A 22,777-nucleotide genomic window follows, 5' to 3' on the forward strand; every position below is an offset into this window, starting at 1 on the left:
AATCTTTATAAAAATCACAAAAACCTAAATTCAATTATAAAAATAAAATAAATTTTTTTAACACTTTGAGACTTTAAAATTTATTAATAATTTTATATGATTTCACAAAATTTTCTTATTATGTTTGATTTCTAGTGATAAGCCATCAGTGCCTGCAATTAACCATTCCACTATTGTCAGCAATTTACATTTACGAGTATTTTAGAACTCAATTTCAAGATAAATTTAAATTTTACAAGTTTGTAGAAGTATTAACCATTCCACTATGGTCAGCTATTTACGTTTACGAATATTTTAGAACTAAATTTCAAGATAAATTTTAATTTTACAAGTTTTTTTAAGTACGAGTTTTTTTACAATTTTTTTGTAAGTATGATTTTTTCTTTTTCAAAATTTTATGATAATTATTTTTAAATGTGAGCAGATATGCCACTACAAATCAATGCTGTTAAATCTATATAAGATATATAAAAATATATTAAATATAACTTATAAATTTTTTTAAAAGCAAATGAAAAGATAGAAAAATATTTTTTTTAACCAATTGTTTTTGGTGTGATTTTTTGGACGTTTTTCAAGTGGGTTTTATTTGTTTAATTTTTCAAAGTAGAAATTTATTGAAATCAGAAGGTTGATGGGTAATCCCTACACAATCGAAGTGCCTTAGGAGTTTTTCAGGGTGTTTAATCCATATACAGCCAAAAAACCAGTTTAAATAACACAAATCAAGATTTCATGTCAAATTTTTCTGCCGCATTCCGGCACCGGAAAGTCCAATAAGTGGCACTAGAAACAACTCCTTTTTTTAATATAAAAAGGATTAAAGTTTTTTTTTTCATATAAAAATTGATATTTAGCTATATTTTAATGGAGTTGTCTTTACTGAGATTTTTTGGAAGTTTTTCCTGTGGGTTTTTCTGGTCTAATTTCTCTAAAATCCAGTAGGAATTTATTGAAATTACAAGTTCCATGGGTAACCCCTACACAATAGATATACCAAAGGGTTTTTGAGAGTGCCGAATCTATGTATACAGTCAAAAAAACTAATTTAGATAACACAAATCAAGATTCACCTCAAATTTTTCAGCCAGATTCCAACTCTAATAAGTCCAAAAAATTACACTAAAAACAACTTTGTTTTAAATGCTATATAAAAGACAAAATCTTATAACAAACATATTCGCACCTAATCAAACTAAACATTATGTTAACATTATTTTAAAATGAATTCGCATGGACCGAACAACCATTTATATTAAATTGAAACGGTATCAACTGTGATTTTAAAAGTTTGCACTAGTTGGAGTAAACATGCTGATTTTAGGAGTGCCGCCATATTATTCCCTTGATATGATATAATAGAACAAACCCCTCACTAACTAACCAAGCAATCCCTTCGCCCTCAGGTATTCCACACCATCATCAAAAATCTGGTCGATGCCAAATTTGAAGGAGAAACCGCTCTCCACCAATTTCTTCGAGGAATGGTATACCTTCGGGACCGGCGGCATATCCTCAAACCTGTTCAGGCAATTCCATTAGTAGTTATAGAGAAATACTAATAAAGAAATGTCATACTCTACTGATAGTCATACTCACTGGGTTGTCACATTGTACTGCGGATAACGTTTGCATAAGTAGTCTGCCAGCTGTGGCATGGTGGTGATAATAGGGCAGCAGATGTAGCGGCCGTGTGCAGAGGGGTTTTCCATCAAGAAAATATGAGCGCTGCATACGTCCTCCACGTGTACCAATCGAATGGCGCCGTATATCATCTGTAGAGCCTTCAAAAGTTGTATGTTTTGTTGGTGGCCGGTGAGGAGGGCAAGGGTTACCTCCACTGAGAAGGGGACGTTGGGCGTAATGGCAGGTCCCCCAACTAACACAGGGCTGATGGTGACCACATCCAGCCCTGGATTTTCTTTCCCGTACTGCAGCGCTGCTTGTTCTGCAAGCGTCTTGGCAACCGGATATGCCTGCACAATTAACCATTAAATGCTATCACACACTTCATTTTGTCAGCAATACCTGCGAACTCTTGTAACGCTTTAAAATTCCCGGTCATTGGTGGCCCTGATGGCAACTAGGTAGTTATGAATATACCCAGGAATGAGGCTTTTTAGCCCGCAAGAAATCCACGTCTGTCCAGTGGGTTTCATCAACGAACTGACTCTGCTCCTTCAATTCATTGACTAGAAGCGTTGACCCAGACGATGTGACCACCACGCGCTTTACGGTGTTGGCCTTCGTACAAGCCCTCAGAACATTCAGCGTTCCCTCAACTGCCGGCTTTATCACATCGTTCTACACGGCAACAATTTCATGTTGCTAAATATCAATAGGGGCATGCCTTTTGGTAAAATTGAAGCGGCGAAGTTACTTACCTCGGGATCTTTAGGGGCAAAGTCGATAGGACTGGCCACATGAAAAACGCCATCACAGCCATGGATGGCACATTGAAACTGCCTTCTTCCAGTAGATCCGCTCTGAAGAGCTTCAGCTTCTCCCCACCTTCTGGAATCTCTAGGAGATGTTGCACCTTTGCCTTGTTTTCTGTGGCCACCCAATAGTAGAAATAAGGTAGAATCCTTTTCCCGTTACAGTTTTGACATATTTCTTGGACCAAAACAAAATTGAAAAACTGAGCAGAATTGTGCGGGACCAAATTCCAACAGCAATAGAAGGAGACTGAATTTCAGTGAAATTTTGACCAGTTTTATGTCTATTCAGAAAAAGTGAGCAGAATTTTGCTTGACCAAATTCCAACAACCGAAAGAGGCTGAGATTGAAATTACCTGGATCGCGCACTGTAGCATGGACAGTGTAGCCCTTCTCGAGTAGACGCTTGACCAACCAGGAGGCAATGAAACCTGTCGCTCCCGTCACGCAGACGATCGTTGCAGGACAATCTTTACCATTCACGGTTGCAGCGGCCATGTTGAGGAGATTGTTGCTTCAAAGTGTTAGAGAGGATGAGAAGTAGAGGCCGTGATGTGTTTGTTTATAAAGCCCAGAAGATTAAGTTGGTGGACATAAAATATTCGTTTGGAAGAAGCCTGATTCATGTGTTTGTAATATTAGTCCAATCTTTTCTGTTTTCCTGTGTCTGAATTGAAACCGGAACCCGCTGTAGCCGGCACGTGACTCAGTGCGTGGCTGACGTTGGTAGATTATTGTAGCCTGCACGTGACTCAGTGCGTGGCTGACGTTGGCAAGTTTTGGAATAAAAGGAGGCTGAGATTGAAATTACCTGGATCGCGCACTGTAGCATGGACAGTGTAGCCCTTCTCGAGTAGACGCTTGACCAACCAGGAGGCAATGAAACCTGTCGCTCTGTCACGACCATTTCTATATAACCATAAAATTTTTTTTAAAGGGGTATACATTAACCTTCCTAACATAATGATCATATATTTATATATGTCCAATCATCATACCCATTTAAACGAGTCAAACTATATCATGATCAACGCACTTTACTTTATGGTTCAATCATCAAACGTATACATAACTTATATATTTAATCCATTGCACCAACGTTACGGTATGCATACATGTTAAGCTCTGTGCATTTGAATTTATAACATCACAATGCTAACCTAACATAAACATTAGACTACTCTACCATATGACATTTTGTGGGAGATATTTATCATGTATGGGGGTTAATGGTGGACTTGACGTCCCACCGCAGTACCGGATGACAGATCATCCTTACCATAAAGACAACAGTCCCTTCCGGCTAGATGGCGTATCCAGGTTTCACCGGCCATGTGATGCGTTGGTAATGCGGACTTTGGGCTTGCCGCCACAGACTCCCGCCTCATTTCAACGGTCCAGATCTTATGTGATGATCAAAGGGTTAGGATTTGTTCCGGGTTCTGCTGTGACTATTAATTGGGCTCACACTGTCATTTGGTTCATTTGCTGTCGCGGTCTTTGCGGACCTGGTGCGATGTCTCTCTCTCAGTTCGGCTCCGCACACCCCTTGTGCCTCCAGCCTGCAACCCCTCAGAGTTTCTCCTTTCTCCACAACGAATCCACACAGGTAATTTGTTTATCAGTCATTAGTTGCGTTGATGCATTGTATCATGAGTAATTACTTACCAGATTCTTATGTTTTCCTCCTCTCAGATTCATGCAGCTACAATCTGCTGTATTGCAGCTCATTCGCGGCGCCTCCTTCAGTAGAGACCCCTTCGGCACTGCACAGGTATGTCTCGGCATTGGGGTTTAGTTTTGAAGTTAATAGTTTTTTACTGTTCCGGTCTTAAGCCACCATCTGTGACTTGGTGCAGACCTGACTCTTCAACTCGGCTCTATCACACCTAATGTCGGGTATTCTTTCGGAAACCCTTACAGCCGTCTCCGCTGCCTGCGACAGTGGTTCCTCTGTTGAGACTTAAGTTTTATGGACAGTTTCCAAGCTCTGTTATGTAGAATCGTGCTATTTTGTTTGGTTGCAGACCATCTTATCGTTTTGGTAGCAACATATAATTTCGGGTCTTGGGTTTTTAAATGCAGAACTTGTAATATTATTTTGGGGCTTGACCCCTTCCTCAAATGGTTGTTTTATCATTGTGCTTACGGTTCTCCGCTGGTACTGCTTCATATTTCGCAGATGTATATTAACCCTAACCTTGGGCAATTTTCCTGTGGATTAATGGAATATATCGTTTGTTTACCGCTATACATCTAGAGATATGGTTTATATCTTTTCTATTGTCTGCTTTGATTACATGCGGCTTTCCTCTTTGTATTACTTGAGTAGTTTATCCCTTCTGGGTTCATGCATCGGAAGTTTTAAGAGTTATTTACCGTTTGATGTTACGCCTCGGCGTCTTGTTCAATGTCTGAACGTTGGACCCTTCCCTATGGACAGGGCGGCCCTTTGATACAGTTATTATCTTGTACAAATTCGCTACAGTATTGATGTTTTGATATAAGGGTTTTACTTTTGTGTTTGCATACACAGCCTCTCGGCCATAGTGAGTTCATTCACCAATCTTTGCATGTTTACACAGGTTTATGTTTGGTTACTATCTTTCTTGATAGCCATATATTTCCGCTATCGACCTGATTATTCATATTCTTGTCGTTTCTGTGCATTGTACCGACTTTTATGCTACCACTGTTGCATTTATCGTTTTAATACGTTGCTATTCCATTGCTGGCATTATATCGTGCGCAGTATGGTCTCATGTTCAGATTTCTCTGTTAAAGAACTTATGCAACGAGTCCAGTGACTCGGTAACATATATTTGATGAATGTAGCAAATCTCTGTGTTTATATTCCCTCAACAACCAGTACTCTCTGCGTAGAGTCTCTGAATATGTATACACAGTTAATGTTTACTTGGGTTATTAGTTATTCCATTTTCATTGTTATGGATCTGTTTTCAACCGTAATCAGAATTTGTTTCTTAATTTGGGGTTTCATACCTTTAACTAAAGAACCCTCACAGATTTAAAATCAAGTATCCGCATTATATTTTGCTATGTACTGATTTAGTTCAAAGTCCGTTTGATGAATCTTTAACTCTGTTAGTGGAGCTAGAACGAGACCGTTACTTGTAACCGGGTCTCAGATTCAGGATATCGTTACCCTATACAGACTTGTTTAACGTCTCTGTACTATTCCACCTCCAAGACTCTGTTAATAGAGCTGGAACGAGACTGTCACCCGTGACCAGTTCTCAACTGTAGGTTATCTTAACCATATACAGACTTATTTAAGACTCTGTCTATTCAAGGGCGGTTTCTTCCCCAAGTTTGCACAGATACATTACACTAACAGTATCTAGGACAGCAGTCTTTCCTACCTACATTACTATAACTTTAAATGCATATTCATTTTCTATCAGGGACTACCAGTTTGGAATCGTACCTGATTTCCAATGTCAGGAATGGTTTTTCAAACGAAAGGTCACCTGAACTTTAATTCTGCTCTCCTCCCAGCCATTAGATCCATCCTTCAGACAGTGTTCTCCCCCCGAGCAATCCTGCAGGCCTCCAGCCCTCAACAGGAACAGTGCACTCCTTGTGCCAGGTTATCTGGTCCTCACCAGACTTAACCTCCCTCCTCCCCTTTACTCTTGGAGCAAGATTGGTTTTCTTTTCCTCTGTCTGTCCCAACAGCACAGAATCCCTCAGTCAGGGCTTTTCCCCCTTTTGGAGGGTAGTTCCATCAGTTATCCCAACTGATCATTTTCTTTAAGATTCACCTCTTAGAGGCTGCCAGCAATTCCAAGAAAATATTTAAATTTAAATTATTCAATCAGAATTAGTTTGCCACAGTTTTGTTTAAAACATAACAACAACTGTATTAGTCTTTTACCACAGTAACTTTCAAATTTACATAAATCTGGGGCCATTACATCTCCCCCTCCTGAGATTGGACATCGTCCCGATGTCTATCTCCTGTAAACAGGTTTGGATAAGCCTCTCTAAGGAGTTCCTCATCTTCCCAAGTGGCCTCCTCTGGTCCATAGTGCTGCCACTGCACTTTAGCTTCGGAAATAACTCGTTTCCGCAGCTGCACTTCTCTCCGGTCGAGAATGGTCAGTGGTTCGACCAGAACCTCGCCTTCCGGCTCGACCTGCAAACAGCAACGGATTTAGTTATTTTTCAGTTTATAAACAATGCTCATCCATAATAACCAGATTACTTCTTACCCGCACATTCTGCCATTGAATCACATGTTTAGGATCGTAAACGTATTGCTTTAATACGGATACGTGAAACACATTGTGAATCCTAATATGGCTTGGTAGGGCAAGTTGATAAGCGACCGGTCCTACTTTGGCCAAGATCTGGAAAGGTCCAAAGTAACGAGGTGCTAGTTTGGCACATCCGCTCCACTGCAAGGTACTCCTTCTTGGTTGGATCCTCACAAATACATGATCCCCAACCTGGAATTCCTTAAATCTTCTCTTTCGATCAGCGAAACTTTTCTGCCTGTCCTGAGCGGCTTTCAAGTTAGTACGCACCCTTTTTACTGTATTCTCCATTTCCTGTAACATATCAGGACCTATTCGCAACCTGTCCTCCGGTCCACCCCAGCTTGCGGGTGTGCGGCACTTCCGCCCATACATAACCTCAAAAGGACTCATCTGAGTTGAGGAATGGTATCCATTGTTGTATGCGAATTCGACTAAGTGGAGATAGTCCTCCCATTGAGTTGGCTTCATCATAACGCATGCTCTCAGCATGTCCTCCACAACTTGATTTACTCGTTCTGTTTGGCCATCTGTTTGGGGATGATAAGTTGTACTAAAGTTCAGCTGTGTTCCCAGTTCAGCAAACAATGTCCTCCAAAAGGTTGATGTAAACTTGACATCCCGATCGGAGATAATCACTTTCGGCAGTCCATGCAATTTGAACACATGCTGCATGAAAATATGGGCAATTTGTACAGCCTTATATGTCGATTGCACAGGTATGAAGTGTGCTGCCTTACTCAGCTTATCCACTACCACCATAATGGAATCATTATTCTTCTTGGTTTTGGGCAGTCCCGTTATAAAATCCATGGAGATAGTCTCCCACTTCCATTCCGGAATGGGTAGAGGTTGTAACAGCCCTGCTGGGTGCATGTGTTCCGCCTTAATTTGCTGACATTCTAGACAGCGTGCTAGATACTCAGCTATCTCTTTCTTCATTTTTGGCCAGTAGTATTCTTTGCGGAGTGCGGTAACCATTTTCTGGTAGCCCGGATGTCCCGTATAATGGCTGGTATGAAATTCATCCAAAATCAGCTTCTTAATGCTGTCTTCATTGGGCACATACAGCTTATTATTAAAGCACAACATATCAGCATCATCTAGTTTGTACCCTTGCTGTAATTCCTTATCAGATTGCTGCTGTAATTGCTGTTTGATGTGCTGATAAACAACATCTTGTTCAGCCGCTATTTTTATCTTTTCCACTAAGGTACTTTGCCACTTACTAACTTAAATTTTGCACACGCATTGCACCTTCCGACTTAATGCATCCGCTACTCGGTTCTCTTTACCCTTTAGATGCTTAATTTCAAAGTCGAACCCACTTAGGAAGTCAGCCCAGCGAGCTTGTCTCATATTCAAGGTGGGTTGACTGAAGTAGTTCGTTAAACTGTGGTGGTCTGTTAATAACAGAAATCTTCTGCCCAAAAGGTAATGTCGCCACATTTTCAGGGCATGAATGACAGCAGCCAACTCCATGTCATAAGCAGAGTACTTCTGCTCATGCTCTTTCAGTTTTCTGGACTCATAAGCAATGACTCTTCCTTCCTGCATCAGCACTCCTCCCACACCTTCTTTGCTTGCGTCCGTGCAGACCACGTAATCCTTGTTAGGATCAGCTATACTTAATATAGGTGCAGTAGTGAGTAAGTGCTTGAGTTATTCAAAGCTCTTCTGACACTCTGAGGTCCACTTAAATACTTTTCCTTTCTTCTGCAAAGAGGTGATTGGGTATGCTACTCTCGAAAAGCCTTCGACAAATCTTCTATAATACCCTGCTAACCCCATAAAGGACCTAATATCTGCCACGTCCATTGGTATAGGCCACTCCATTATAGTTCTAATCTTCTCAGGGTCCACTGCAATGCCTTCTTTAGTGATCACGTGGCCCAAATATTGTATCTCCTCCTTGTAAAAATCGCATTTACTGAACTTTGCATATAATTGATGTTCCCACAAAGTTTGCAACACCAATCTAAGGTGCTCCTCATGTTCCTTCCTTGATTTGCTGTAAATCAGGATGTCATCTATGAATATCAGCACAAATTTATCTAAAAACCGATGAAACACACTGTTCATCAAACACATGAAAGTGGCAGGTGCATTTGTCAACCCAAAAGGTAACACCACGAACTCATAATGCCCATACTGCGTTCTAAAGGCGGTCTTAGCGATATCTTCCTCTTTTATTCTGATCTGATGGTAACTAGATCGCAGATCAATTTTCGAAAATACCGTTGCTCCCTTCACCTGATCAAAGAGCTCGTCGATTCTAGGCAAAGTATATTTGTTTTTTATTGTAAGCTTATTTAACTGGCGATAATCAACGCACATCCGAAAGGTTCCATCTTTCTTTTTGACAAACAGCACTGGGGCTCCCCAAGGCGACACGCTGGGTCTGATATAGTTTTTATCTAACAGTTCTTGTAGCTGCATCTTTAATTCTGTTAGTTCTGGCACACTCATACGGTAGGGTGCCCGTGATACAGGTGCTGCCCCCGGAATTAGCTCAATAGTGAAATCCACATCCCGTTTTGGTGGTAATCCCGGCACTTCCTCGGGAAAAACATCTGCAAACTCTTGCACTATCGGAATGTTACCCAGCATGGCAGTTTTGTCCTTTTGATTTGCATACCCCACCTGGATAGCGTAGATTTGACATTTCTTCTTGATGCACTTAGCTAGCTGGGTAGCTGTAATGGGTCGGATCTGCACAGGGTGTCTGATTCCTTGTAATTCTTGCTGATCTCCCTGGTCATCTTTATAATATATGGTCTTGGTCTTGCAGTTCACCAAGGACCAGTGTTTCTCCAGCCAGTCCATCCCAATCAAAATATCGTAGGAGCCCAACGGTAACACATTCAAATCTGCCACTACTGGCTGCCCTGCTAAGGCTAAGGCACAATTATTTACCTTGGCCAAGACTCGTCTCTTGGCTCCTGTAGCTAGTTGGACCAGCCACGGATTCTTGAATTTTTCAGCTTGCAGTTTACACTGTTCTACAATTTTTGGACTAATATAACTTAAGGTAGCCCCTGGGTCTATAAGAACAGCTATGGATAGGTTTGCGATTTTACCTTCAAACTCGATCATAGATGGCTGGTACTCCGCTTGACGGTCCTCCAGCGCTGCATTGATTCTGGGTACGCTACGTGCCACGTCCCCAACCGTTGATGCCTCATGTATCTGAGATATCTGGTCTGTTCCTTTCCTCTGTGGACAATTTTTAACATAGTGGGGTCCTCCACAACCCCAGCATTGCACTGGTGGTCTGGTCATCCCCTCACCATCTGGTCTAACAGACTGATCATTCGCCTTAGATTCGCTCATTGGTCTGGACCGGGGCACGTTCCTTGCAACAGGTCTACTACTTAGTCCTTTACCAGCACCCTTATTCCCACTGCTGCGACCTCCTTTGCTGCTTCCAACCACCCGACCACTTCTTTTCTCATTCCATCTCTTACTTGAAGTGTCCCCCTTCTGTTTACTCTGCTGGTAACAGATTCTCGCCTTACGGATGGCTTCATCCATGGTTCTAGGATTATCGAATTCAATCCTTTCCCTTATATATGAAGGTAGGCTGCTCACAAACCTCTGAACCTTGGCCTTCTCCTCCTTAATGTAAGGTACATAACGTAGCAGTGAGGTAAACCGGTTAATGAACTCGTCCATGGTTTGCTGTCCCAGTCTTAAGTCGTGGAATTCTCTGGCCTTCTCATCATAGAAGCGCTCTGTCAGGTACCTCTCCTTGAAATACTTTTGGAACTTTTCCCATGTAATAGTTCGTTCGCTGACCCCCTTGACAATCTTGATTTCCTCCCACCACAAGGTTGCCTTGCCCTGTAACTGGAAGATTGCCAATCTTGCTTTCAGGTTGTGGTCGTACTCATACAACTGAAAATACTTGTTCATATTGATCAACCAGGCTTCAGCAGCTTCCTCCTGCTCACCATCAAAATGTGGAGGTTTAATCTTTCGAAATTCTCCCTGCAATTCCACTTTCTGACGTTTTGATGTTTGCTGTTGAGGTGCATTATCAGAGTGATCCTCCTTATCTTCAGAATTTTCAGGTTCCATTTGATAATCTTGATCTTCTATTATCCTTTGCTGTTCTGCACTGGGGTTGGACAGGGGTGGGTTTTGCCTGTCTGACAGGCTCTTCAGAATCTTTTCCTGTTCAACTGTTAGATGTGCGTTGTCCTCTCGCAACCGTGCCATTTCATTTTTCAATTCCTAGACAGTTTCCAGGATTGCAAGATTAGTACTCCGTGATTCTGCATCCAATTGCACCCACAGTCCTGCATTCTCTTGAGGGTTACTGCCGGGTCCTTGCATTTTGTCCCCACTTTGATTAACTGCCAGCTATTGCAATTCTGCATTTCATTCCAGATAAACAGAACATAGTTAAGTACGTTTGTTAGTTTGCATCAGTTTACTTGGTGTACCCTTCTGCATACTGTACATGCTTTACTTTTAGGCCACAGTGTTGAAACTGGGCTCTGATACCAATTTGTCACGACCATTTCTATATAACCATAAAAAAAAATTTAAAGGGGTATACATTAACCTTCCTAACATAATGATCATATATTTATATATGTCCAATCATCATACCCATTTAAACGAGTCAAACTATATCATGATCAACGCACTTTACTTTATGGTTCAATCATCGAACGTATACATAACTTATATATTTAATCCATTGCACCAACGTTACGGTATGCATACATGTTAAGGTCTGTGCATTTGAATTTATAACATCACAATGCTAACCTAACATAAACATTAGACTACTCTACCATATGACATTCTGTGCGAGATATTTATCATGTATGGGGGTTAATGGTGGACTTGACGTCCCACCGCAGTACCGGATGACAGATCATCCTTACCATAAAGACAACAGTCCTTTCCGGCCAGATGGCGTATCCAGGTTTCACCGGCCATGTGATGCGTTGGTAATGCGGACTTTGGGCTTACCGCCACAGACTCCCGCCTCATTTCAACGGTCCAGATCTTATGTGATGATCAAAGGGTTAGGATTTGTTCCGGGTTTTGCTGTGACTATTAATTGGGCTCACACTGTCATTTGGTTCATTTGCTGCCGCGGTCTTTGCGGACCTGGTGCGATGTCTCTCTCTCAGTTCGGCTCCGCACACCCCTTGTGCCTCCAGCCTGCAACCCCTCAGAGTTTCTCCTTTCTCCACTCCGAATCCACACAGGTAATTTGTTTATCAGTCATTAGTTGCGTTGATGCATTGTATCATGAGTAATTACTTACCAGATTCTTATGTTTTCCTCCTGTTAGATTCATGCAGCTACAATCTGCTGTATTGCAGCTCATTCGCGGCGCCTCCTTCAGTAGAGACCCCTTCGGCACTGCACAGGTATGTCTCGGCATTGGGGTTTAGTTTTGAAGTTAATAGTGTTTTACTGTTCCGGTCTTAAGCCACCATCTGTGACTTGGTGCAGACCTGACTCTTCAACTCGGCTCTATCACACCTAATGTCGGGTATTCTTTCGGAAACCCTTACAGCCGTCTCCGCTGACTGCGACAGTGGTTCCTCTGTTGAGACTTAAGTTTTATGGACAGTTTCCAAGCTCTATTATGTAGAATCGTGCTATTTTGTTTGGTCGCAGACCATCTTATCGTTTTGGTAGCAACATATAATTTCGGGTCTTGGGTTTTTAAATGCAGAACTTGTAATATTATTTTGGGGCTTGACCCCTTCCTCAAATGGTTGTTTTATCATTGTGCTTACGGTTCTCTGCTGGTACTGCTTCATATTTCGCAGATGTATATTAACCCTAACCTTGGGCAATTTTCCTGTGGATTAATGGAATATATCGTTTGTTTACCGCTATACATCTAGAGATATGGTTTATATCTTTGCTATTGTCTGCTTTGATTACATGCGGCTTTCCTCTCTGTATTACTTGAGTAGTTTATCCCTTCTGGGTTCATGCATCAGAAGTTTTAAGAGTTATTTACCGTTTGATGTTACGCCTCGGCGTCTTGTTCAATGTCTGAATGCTGGACCCTTCCCTATGGACAGGGCGGCCCTTTGATACAGTTATTATCTTGTACAGATTCGCTACAGTATTGATGTTTTGATATAAGGGTTTTACTTTTGTGTTTGCATACACAACCTCTCGGCCATAGTGAGTTCATTCACCAATCTTTGCATGTTTACACAGGTTTATGTTTGGTTACTATCTTTCTTGATAGCCATATATTTCCGCTATCGACCTGATTATTCATATTCTTGTCGTTTCTGTGCATTGTACCGACTTTTATGCTACCACTGTTGCATTTATCGTTTTAATACGTTGCTATTCCATTGCTGGCATTATATCGTGCGCAGTATGGTCTCATGTTCAGATTTCTCTGTTAAAGAACTTATGCAACGAGTCCAGTGACTCGGTAACATATATTTGATGAATGTAGCAAATCTCTGTGTTTATATTCCCTCAACAACCAGTACTCTCTGCGTAGAGTCTCTGAATATGTATACACAGTTAATGTTTACTTGGGTTATTAGTTATTCCATTTTCATTGTTACGGATCTGTTTTCAACCGTAATCAGAATTTGTTTCTTAATTTGGGGTTTCATACCTTTAACTAAAGAACCCTCACAGATTTAAAATCAAGTATCCACATTATATTTTGCTATGTACTGATTTAGTTCAAAGTCCGTTTGATGAATCTTTAACTCTGTTAGTGGAGCTAGAACGAGACCGTTACTTGTAACCGGGTCTCAGATTCAGGATATCGTTACCCTATACAGACTTGTTTAACGTCTCTGTACTATTCCACCTCCAAGACTCTGTTAATAGAGCTGGAACGAGACTGTCACCTGTGACCAGTTCTCAACTGTAGGTTATCTTAACCATATACAGACTTATTTAAGACTCTGTCTATTCAAGGGCGGTTTCTTCCCCAAGTTTGCACAGATACATTACACTAACAGTATCTAGGACAACAGTCTTTCCTACCTACATTACTGTAACTTTAAATGCATATTCATTTTCTATCAGGGACTACCAGTTTGGAATCGTACCTGATTTCCAATGTCAGGAATGGTTTTTCAAACGAAAGGTCACCTGAACTTTAATTCTGCTCTCCTCCTAGCCATGAGATCCATCCTTCAGACGGTGTTCTCCCCCCGAGCAATCCTGCAGGCCTCCAGCCCTCAACAGGAACAGTGCACTCCTTGTGCCAGGTTATCTGGTCCTCACTAGACTTAACCTCCCTCCTCCCCTTTACTCTTGGAGCAAGATTGGTTTTCTTTTCCTCGGTCTGTCCCAATAGCACAGAATCCCTCAGTCAGGGCTTTTCCCCCTTTTGGAGGGTAGTTCCATCAGTTATCCCAACTGATCATTTTCTTTAAGATTCACCTCTTAGAGGCTGCCAGCAATTCCAAGAAAATATTTAAATTTAAATTATTCAATCAAAATTAGTTTGCCACAGTTTTGTTTAAAACATAACGACAACTGTATTAGTCTTTTACCACAGTAACTTTCAAATTTACATAAATCTGGGGTCATTACACGCTCCCGTCACACAGACAATGGCTGGTGGACGTTCTTCGCCTCTGATGGCTGCAGCGGCCATTTTGATGAGATTGTTGGTTCCTCCAATGAAATTAGAGAGACCAAGGATGAGAAATAGAGGCCATACGTTTCTCTGAGTGCGAGAGAGATATATGGTCGTCTACATAAAGAGGAGGAGGTACAGGTGAGTATTCATTCCTGAGGTTTTAACCTCGAAAGTAAACCAGGTTTCAATATGTGTTCGTTGACTTGAAAAAAACAAACCCACACCTATGTCACTTTGATGCGGGCCGGGGCTACCTTGGATATTATTATTATTATTAACAAAAATAATAAATTAATCATTAACTTATTATATGTTATTTTATATACGTCATGGGGTAGTCTTCAATTTTATTAATTTTACTATTTTTTTGTTTGAATATGTTTTTATTTAATTTATATTAATAAATTAAAAATGTTACCATATTATTAAAATATTATATCTAAATGAATTGTTTTATTATTTCAAAAAAAATATTATTATTATTATTATTATTATATGAAAATCTAGTAATTTTATTCCATTTGAAATAAATAACAAAATTACATTTAGTATATTAAAAGGCTCTTCTCCTTCATGTTTTTAATATGAATGGTAATTATAGTAGGTGTCAATGTCTTAGAGCCTTCTTTAAGGCTCAAAAAGTTGGTAGGATTAAAAAAGATCTTAAAGATCGGTTTTCAAGGGAACAAATTCTTTTATCTAATTTACCATGGGAAAGATTACTATGATCCTGAAGAAGCATAAGGTTCTTTCGACATTTAGGCCCCTAAAAACTATTTGAACATCCCTAAGATCAGTGGAAACTATGAACCTTAAATATGGAAAAGGTATTTATGTCATCCCATGTTATTGTAGGACTCCGTACTAGCTTCCATTTGTCCAAAGAAAAGCTCTCTAAGATCAATGGACCTTATGAACCCTAAACATGGAAAAGGTGTTTATGTCATCCCATGCTCTTGTGGGACTCCATACTAGCTTTCGTTTATCCAAGGAACCACGGGAAAAATTACTATGATCCTGAAGAAGCAAAAGGTTCCTTCGACAATTAGGCCCCTAAACACTATCTGAAGCTCCCTAAGATCATTAGACCCTATGAACCCTAAAGATGGAAAAGGTGCTTATGTCATCCCATGCTCTTGTGTGACTTCGTACATTGGTGAAACTAGCCGCTCAGTTAATTAGAGGATGCATGAGTACGAAGTTGCAACAAACATGGAAGGTCAAGCTCCTCCACTTTGGCAGAACATGCGGAAAAGATGAAACATCACATCTGGATTGAAGAGGCGAGGGTCATTGCAAGGATTTATCATTTTCATCACCCTAAGTTTAGGGAGGCATTGGAAATTGAAAGGAGGGATATCAATGATTGCTCATTTTGATCACCGTAAGTTTTGGGAGGCACTGGAAATTGAAAGGAGGTCTATCAATATGAATAGAGGTGATAGTTGAAGTATTAGGAGGTGTTGGATCCCTGCCTTGTCTTCCTAAGTTTTTATAATATTTATTTATATTTAATCGAAATTTCTTGTATTATTTTATTTCATATTTATTGATTTATTATTCAAATTTTATTTTTTATTTGGAATAACTAAATTTGACCTTATTATTTAATTTTCTTTTGTTTTTTCCAATAAGCACCTTCCTTTTGATTTTATTTATTTATTTTTTCTTATTGTTTAGAATAATTAAGCTTCACCTTATTATTATTGGACCTCCATTTTGATTAAAATAATAATACTAATAAAATTAATTTAATTCGTTGTGGCGCTCTACAACCAAGGATAGGGTAGATGTGTAGGTGCAATGTAATTATGTAAACAATTTTAAATGTTGACTTAAAAAAAATGTTAAAAGTGATTTCCACGATGAGTGTACACATCTAAAATTAAGTTTATTATATTTGGATTTTGTTATTAACTTGTGAATAAGATTTGTTACATACCATGGGCCAATACCATGGCTTATCAATACGACATGCCCAAAAACCCTAACTTCTTTCACAATCAAAATATTTTATATCAATATGACAAGATTCTTAACCATAGATATTCAACCTCACTTTATCATGGAAATTATTAACTTTTAAATAGCCTTTGTTATAATACCATGGGCCAATACCATGGCTTATCAATATGACAAGCCAAAAACATAACTTATTTCACACTAAAAATATTTAATAACACTATGACAAGATTCTCAAGCATGGATATTCACCCTCATTTTGTCATTTATGAACTTGTGAATAGACTTTGTTACAATACCATGATCCAATATCATGGTTTATCAATACCACATGCCTAAAAATCATAACTTATTTCACACTCAAGATATTTTATAACAATATGACAAGATTCTTAATCATGGATATTCACCCCGACTTTACCATGGATATTATTAATTTGTAAATAGGTTTTGTTACAATACCATGAGCCAATCATGGCTTATCAATACTACATGGCCCAAAACCATAACTTGTTTCACAATCAAAATATTTTATAAATATTTTATTTTAATTTAAATTTATACCATTTCTTTTAATTAAATCTAAAAGGAAAAAGATTATAATTACTTTTGAGATACATATAAACTCTCTATCCCCAAAACTACTAAAAATATTCCCATAGAAACTTGATCAAGGTTTTAATAAAAGTAAAATGAGAATACTTTTATACATAAATATGTGAAATGTATATAATATAAATAATATTATTAAGAACTAGTAGAGATCCATCCTAAGTAAGGATCCAAGCGATGAGAGAAAGTAAAGTGACTAACAATAATAGAGGAAAGATAGTGCATGATTCATTGAACTTTTTTAGCATTATATTTTCTTTGACATGATTGATCCAAAATATAGGTTTAATATTTTACAACCAATCGATTTTTTTTTTTAATTTAGACACTTCAAAATTTCTTAAACACAATAAAATGACATCAAATTTAAGAGTGGGGGTGGAGAGAGAGGGAGGGAGATAGTGACAGAGTTGGAGGTTGGAGAGAGAGGGAGAAGAGAGTGTGTGTGTGATGGGGGAGAGAGAGGAAGGAAGAGACAAAGGAAGGGGGAGAGAGAGAGACAGAGATTCGTGGTGGGGAGATAGAGGGAGGTGGGTGATAAAGGGAGAGAGAGGACTCAAGAGACAGAAGGGGAGAGAGAGAGAGAGGGAGAGGGAGAGATGAAGTTGTAGGGAGAGAGAGAGGGAAAGAAGAAGAAATACATATAGGAAGAAAGGTGGAGAGAGAGAGAGGGAGTGACAAGGGAGAGATGGAGAGAGAGTGAGGGAGAGAGGAGAGTGGGAAGGAAGAGAGAGGAGAGTGGGAAGGAAGAGAGAGGAGAGAGAGAGTGAGAGTGAGAGAAGGGGAAGAGAGAGAGGGAGAGAAGAGGAAGAGAGAAAGGGAGAGGAAGAGGGAGGTAGAGAAAGAGATAGGTAGATATGGACATAGTGTGTGTATGTTTGGGGGTTAAGATAGAGAGAGGGAATAAGAAAGATACACATAGATAAAAATATAGATATTATATAACCAACCTAGATCCATCTTAACCTCATATCTATCAAGTGCTAAGAGGGATGAAATCTCTCGAGGTGCAAACCTTTCCTCAATTTTTGTGTAAAAAAAGAGGTTTTCACCTCAAGAGATTTGATCCCTCTCAATGCTTGATAGATCTGGGGTTAAGATGGATCTAGGCTTGTTATTTACAACTAATTTCCAACTCTTACTTTATTTACATTAAAAATTTGAATGATAATTCTTTAGTCAAAACTAGTTGTTATATTCTAACAACTAGAAACATCTCTCTACATCTATTGAATTTGATTCTATGATTCGGTTCTTCATCTTATCCTAAGATGAACCACACTATATGATTTGAAACATGTCGAATAAAAGTTTCCTATGTCATTTTTACCAAAAGATCTCTCAACATTCAAAATATGGATCATAGAATTTTGAATTCAGATAATATAAACCGAATGGCTTAGCACTAAGAAGGGAAGATAATATTCATACATAGAAAAAATGAAGTTAAGTGTGATAATAATCGCTTCTCTATTTTGCCTTTTTTAATGGATCTTTTGCCAACCCCATAGGTTGGGATTAACTTGGACTAGTGCCAATTCATTTGTTGAAGTCAGAGTTAGATTTCCTTTTTCTAAATCTAAGCTTTATGAGACATGGGCTCTATTTGAACCCTCCCTATCCCCTTGTCTGAAAGAGTAGCATATTTTCGTTAATATCACTCTTAGATTTCTTGTATTTCAGTGTCACTTTGCTCATGGAAAATGACTCCATTCCAGGCCTATACTGCCACTTCTGCTTAACATGGGGTGACCTGCATAGTTTTCTCCTCCTCTTCTTCTAACAAGTGGGGGTTTGTGGTCTACCATCCTTTTCATTTATGTACTTGGCCCTTTTTCTTCCTTGGGATATTTTTTGCCTCTGGACATTATTTTTGAAAATGCCCTATTTGGAAGCATTTCCAACATCTGAATGTCGTATTCTCATAGTCTAACACTCGGGCCCAATATAAATTTTTATGTTTCATTTGAATTCAATTAGGTAGACCTTTTTTGAGGTTGATGTCTCATATATTTTGTTGAAGGGGACTAAACCTTTCTTTAATTTTTAAGATCTGTGTTTTTCTATATTCCTAGAGTGTTTCCAATTCCCTTTAGGACTTTGTGGTGCCAAAATCGGAGGGGGAGATTTGGTAGTCTCACCTACACTGACATTATTGATATCACCATGTTTTTTGCATAAAACTATGGGAACCATGTGGTTATAAAAAGTCCATCTCTACCCCAAAACCAGGGTCCATTAGTCACGACGTTCTCTAAATCATTTTGTGTGTCTCATTGAATAATAAAAAAATCCTTTCGAACATAAATAGATGTCACAATTCGGGGTCTAGGAAGAAAAGACCCACTCATGCAGACTATTTGATCTAGGCCAAAAGCCATTGAACCAAAAAATAATAGCCTTGGATTAAAAATTAGAAAAAATCGAGTTTACCTTTAGATGATTCACCTCCAAGGCTACTGCTTGCTTCATTTGTTCTATAATGAATGGTCTAGGGTTGAATTAAATTTGGTATTTTGGGTTGTTTGAATTCCCTCGCGTTACACCCTTGAAAGAAGTAGATCTGTTTGTATCTCTAGCCCCATGTGCCACTTCTTCATAGGAGACATATCGTCCCTAGTTCTTAGAACCCATATCACCTCCACGCATCTTCATATTGAAGATTATTGAAGAGTTTGTGGATATACTATAATCCTTCATCTATGTATAAACATGAAGAATATGTCCTTCATAAAGGATACTCTAGGAATTTGTAGCTATGCTCAACCTCATCTCTATAAGCTGGTTCAGTTTTTGCATTTACACTGAACCATTGGTCTAAAAAATGGTGGAAATTCCCCTGTAGGTCTTTGATAAATATTTGGAAACATTCCTATTCTAGGTCTTATTTTCTTCCCTCACACCCAGGTCATTCACATTCACATCTGAGTATGGGAATCTTCTCTCCCATAGTTGGCATTTCCTTCAAGACATTGCGATGACAATAAATTGTAACAAAAAGAAAAATAGTCAACATACGAAGTGAGCTTGAACACTGTGACTTCTTTAGCAGAACAAAATGAGTACACGACCATCCAAGCACACTGTATGGTCGTCCACTACTCTGCATGAAAAAACATTTCACATTTATGTCTATGAGAGGTCATGATCGCTTGAAAGCCCAATATGTGTTTTTATCGTCCATCCCTACCTCTAGGGTATCTGTAAACACATAAGATTAAATAGGAAAGAAAGAAGCGATGACCAAATAGCTCCCAAGAACACCACAGTCCACCACCCATCACTTGCCATAAAAGAAACCAAACTCAACATCTTCATTTAACTGTGATATTTGGCCACCACAGATCAAATTTCCTAATTGTTCTCTAGACAAAAGATCATGAACATGACTTGCACTCAAAACCCTAGGTTTCATGATGAGCTCCATATTTTTCCCAATTTATTGGTTGTGAAACATTATATAAAAAATCATTATTATTAGTGATAATAATGTATTTATAAAATGCGTAGTCTAATCAATATACAAAATGACATTTTTAAGGTATTTTCCTGGTTAATTTTAACCAAAATCTGATAGATATTTTCAAAAATTGAGTTTAAGTTGTTTAATCTGTACAATTCAAAGTTCTTTAGGTGTCATTCAAGGTGTTGAATTCATTTATGCATTCAAAAATGTATTTTAAACAATAAAAAATCACAATCTTGCTTGAAATTATATTGCCATATTATAGGTTATACTATGTCTTTTTAAAGTATTAATTGATCTGTATTTAAATAGGAACGCAACAAATTACAGAGATAACCATAAACACAGAGATGTAGCGGAAATAATACTTCATTTCATTAACATAAAATACTGAAATATGCTTACAAACAGAAATGGAAATAAACTAGCTAGGGCGATGGTAGCTTATCTATCAGAAGAGATGTGGTGGCTACATGCCTCTGAACTGTGTTAAAATGAGGCTTGAAGGCCTATTTATTGTTGAGAAACAATGGAAAACCCTAGACATCCAAAAACCTAACCCTAGAAGATGAAATGCCAAACTGTGGGCCCCGTTTAGGTAAATTGGTACATCAACTTCCCGGGGTCGTAACTTTGGCATATGATCTTCTTTTGACGCGCACAATATCTCGTTAGAAAGATCTATCTGAGAACTAAAACTTTGGGAAGAGCAACATCAGTCTGTGGACCCATGTTTCTCCTAGTTTTTCCAAAAAACATCGTTTAGGGCCTCAAAACGGCTCCAGAAGTTCAAGACCTGAAAAACTGCTAAAAATAGTAAGTTGTGCTACAATTAAGGAAACTGAAAAAGCCGAGAGAAATAATGGTGGGGGTCCAAGTGGAATTGGTAGGTGGCCACCAATATCCACCTGGATCATTCCTCCCCCCTAGGAAGCAATGGTCCCCATTGCATTGAGTTCCTCCGTGAGATGAGGAAACTTTTGCTGAACTTGGTCCCTGGTGAGCCACTTGCCTTGGTGAAGGATTTGGCCTGCTTTGACAACTTGATACAGTTGGATATTCTGTTGGCGAGTGTGCTTGATCTGTGTGTCCATGATCCGATCAGTTTTAGCGTGTTCCATGCAATTTGGATTTAATTCTATGGGTGTGAGTTTTTCTGCAATGTCGGATGTGTCTAGTAATGGTGGAAAGTATGGCCGAAGGCAGCCCACATTGAACATTGGGTACAAGCCAAGGAATGGGGGAATGCTGAGCTCAAATTCATTGTCACCCACAAGCTTGGTAATGGTGTAAGGCCCATATCGAAGTGGTCTCAATTTCCGATAGGCTCCGGTAAGGCATTCCTTTTGCAAATGCAACCAGACTTTGTCACCCACCTGAAACTTGTGTGGCACCCAATGTTGATCATGTCGTTGCTTGTACTTGGGTTGGGGGAAATCTCTTCAAACTTGGCCCAGATCAGATTTTGAGACGATGTGTCAGGGAGGATGAAGTTTTTGACATTCTCCTGACTTGTCATGATGGGCCTTGTGGAGGCCATTTTGCAGCGAAGAGGACTTCCGTCAAAATTCTACAAGCAGGATACTATTGGCCCACTCTTCATCAAGATGTGAGGAGATATATCAGCCAATGTGATTGGTGCCAAAGGATGGGGAAACCTACTCCAAAGGATGAGATGCCCCTACAACCTCAAGTGACTTTTGAGCCATTTGAGAAGTGGGGCATGGACTTTGTGGGTCCTATCAACCCTACTTCAAACTAGAAAGAATACATCATTGTGTGCACCGATTATCTGACAAAATGGGTAGAGACAAAGGAAATTAAGGCAGTGACAGAAGAAAAAGTAGCTGAGTTTTTAAGAGAGAACATATTATATAAGTTCAGGTATCCAAGAGAACTGGTTACAGATTAAGGAAGTTAGTTCACTTCCAATTTGATTGAAGACCTACTCACACATCATAAAATCAAGCACAGGACCTCAACCCCCTACCATCCACAAGAAAATGGACAGGTGGAAGTCATTAATAGAGCTTTGCAATGAGTTTTAACCAAGTTAGTGAGTAGCAACAGAAACGATTGGGCAGATCGATTGGTTGAGGCCACCTAGGCCTACAACACCACATGGAAGACCGCCACTAGATTCACACCCTATGAACTAGTCTATGGGAAGAAGGATTTGCTTCAATAGAGTTTGAATACAATACACTAAGGATGGCAGCACAGCTAGACCTAGATATCAGCCATGCATAAAGGGAAAGGCTACTCCAGCTTAATGGATTGGTGAACAAAGATTGCAGGCCCTTCTCCACATAGAAGTAATCCAACTTTAGAGGAATATATGGCATGAAAATACATCAAGGAGAAGAAATTCCAAGAAGGAGATTGGGCGTTGCTGTATGACTCAAGGTATAA

At 39.3% G+C, this 22,777-nt stretch overlaps 1 pseudogene across 1 annotated transcript; it reads right to left on the reverse strand.

Moving 5' to 3' along the window:
- Positions 1-1,234: 1,234 nt before the first annotated feature.
- Positions 1,235-3,160, reverse strand: LOC149233262 (putative anthocyanidin reductase; annotated as a pseudogene). Its single transcript, XR_016247607.1, has 5 exons — positions 2,796-3,160; positions 2,385-2,553; positions 2,104-2,304; positions 1,600-1,976; positions 1,235-1,521 (listed from the first exon to the last, which is right to left on the reverse strand). The product of XR_016247607.1 is annotated as a putative anthocyanidin reductase (transcript).
- Between the last annotated feature and the right edge of the window lie 19,617 nt (positions 3,161-22,777).

Source organism: Pinus tabuliformis, chromosome J (assembly GCF_031772625.1).
Source record: "Pinus tabuliformis cultivar Carrire ecotype Pingquan chromosome J, CPIR1, whole genome shotgun sequence".
Taxonomy (NCBI): Eukaryota; Viridiplantae; Streptophyta; class Pinopsida; order Pinales; family Pinaceae; genus Pinus; species Pinus tabuliformis.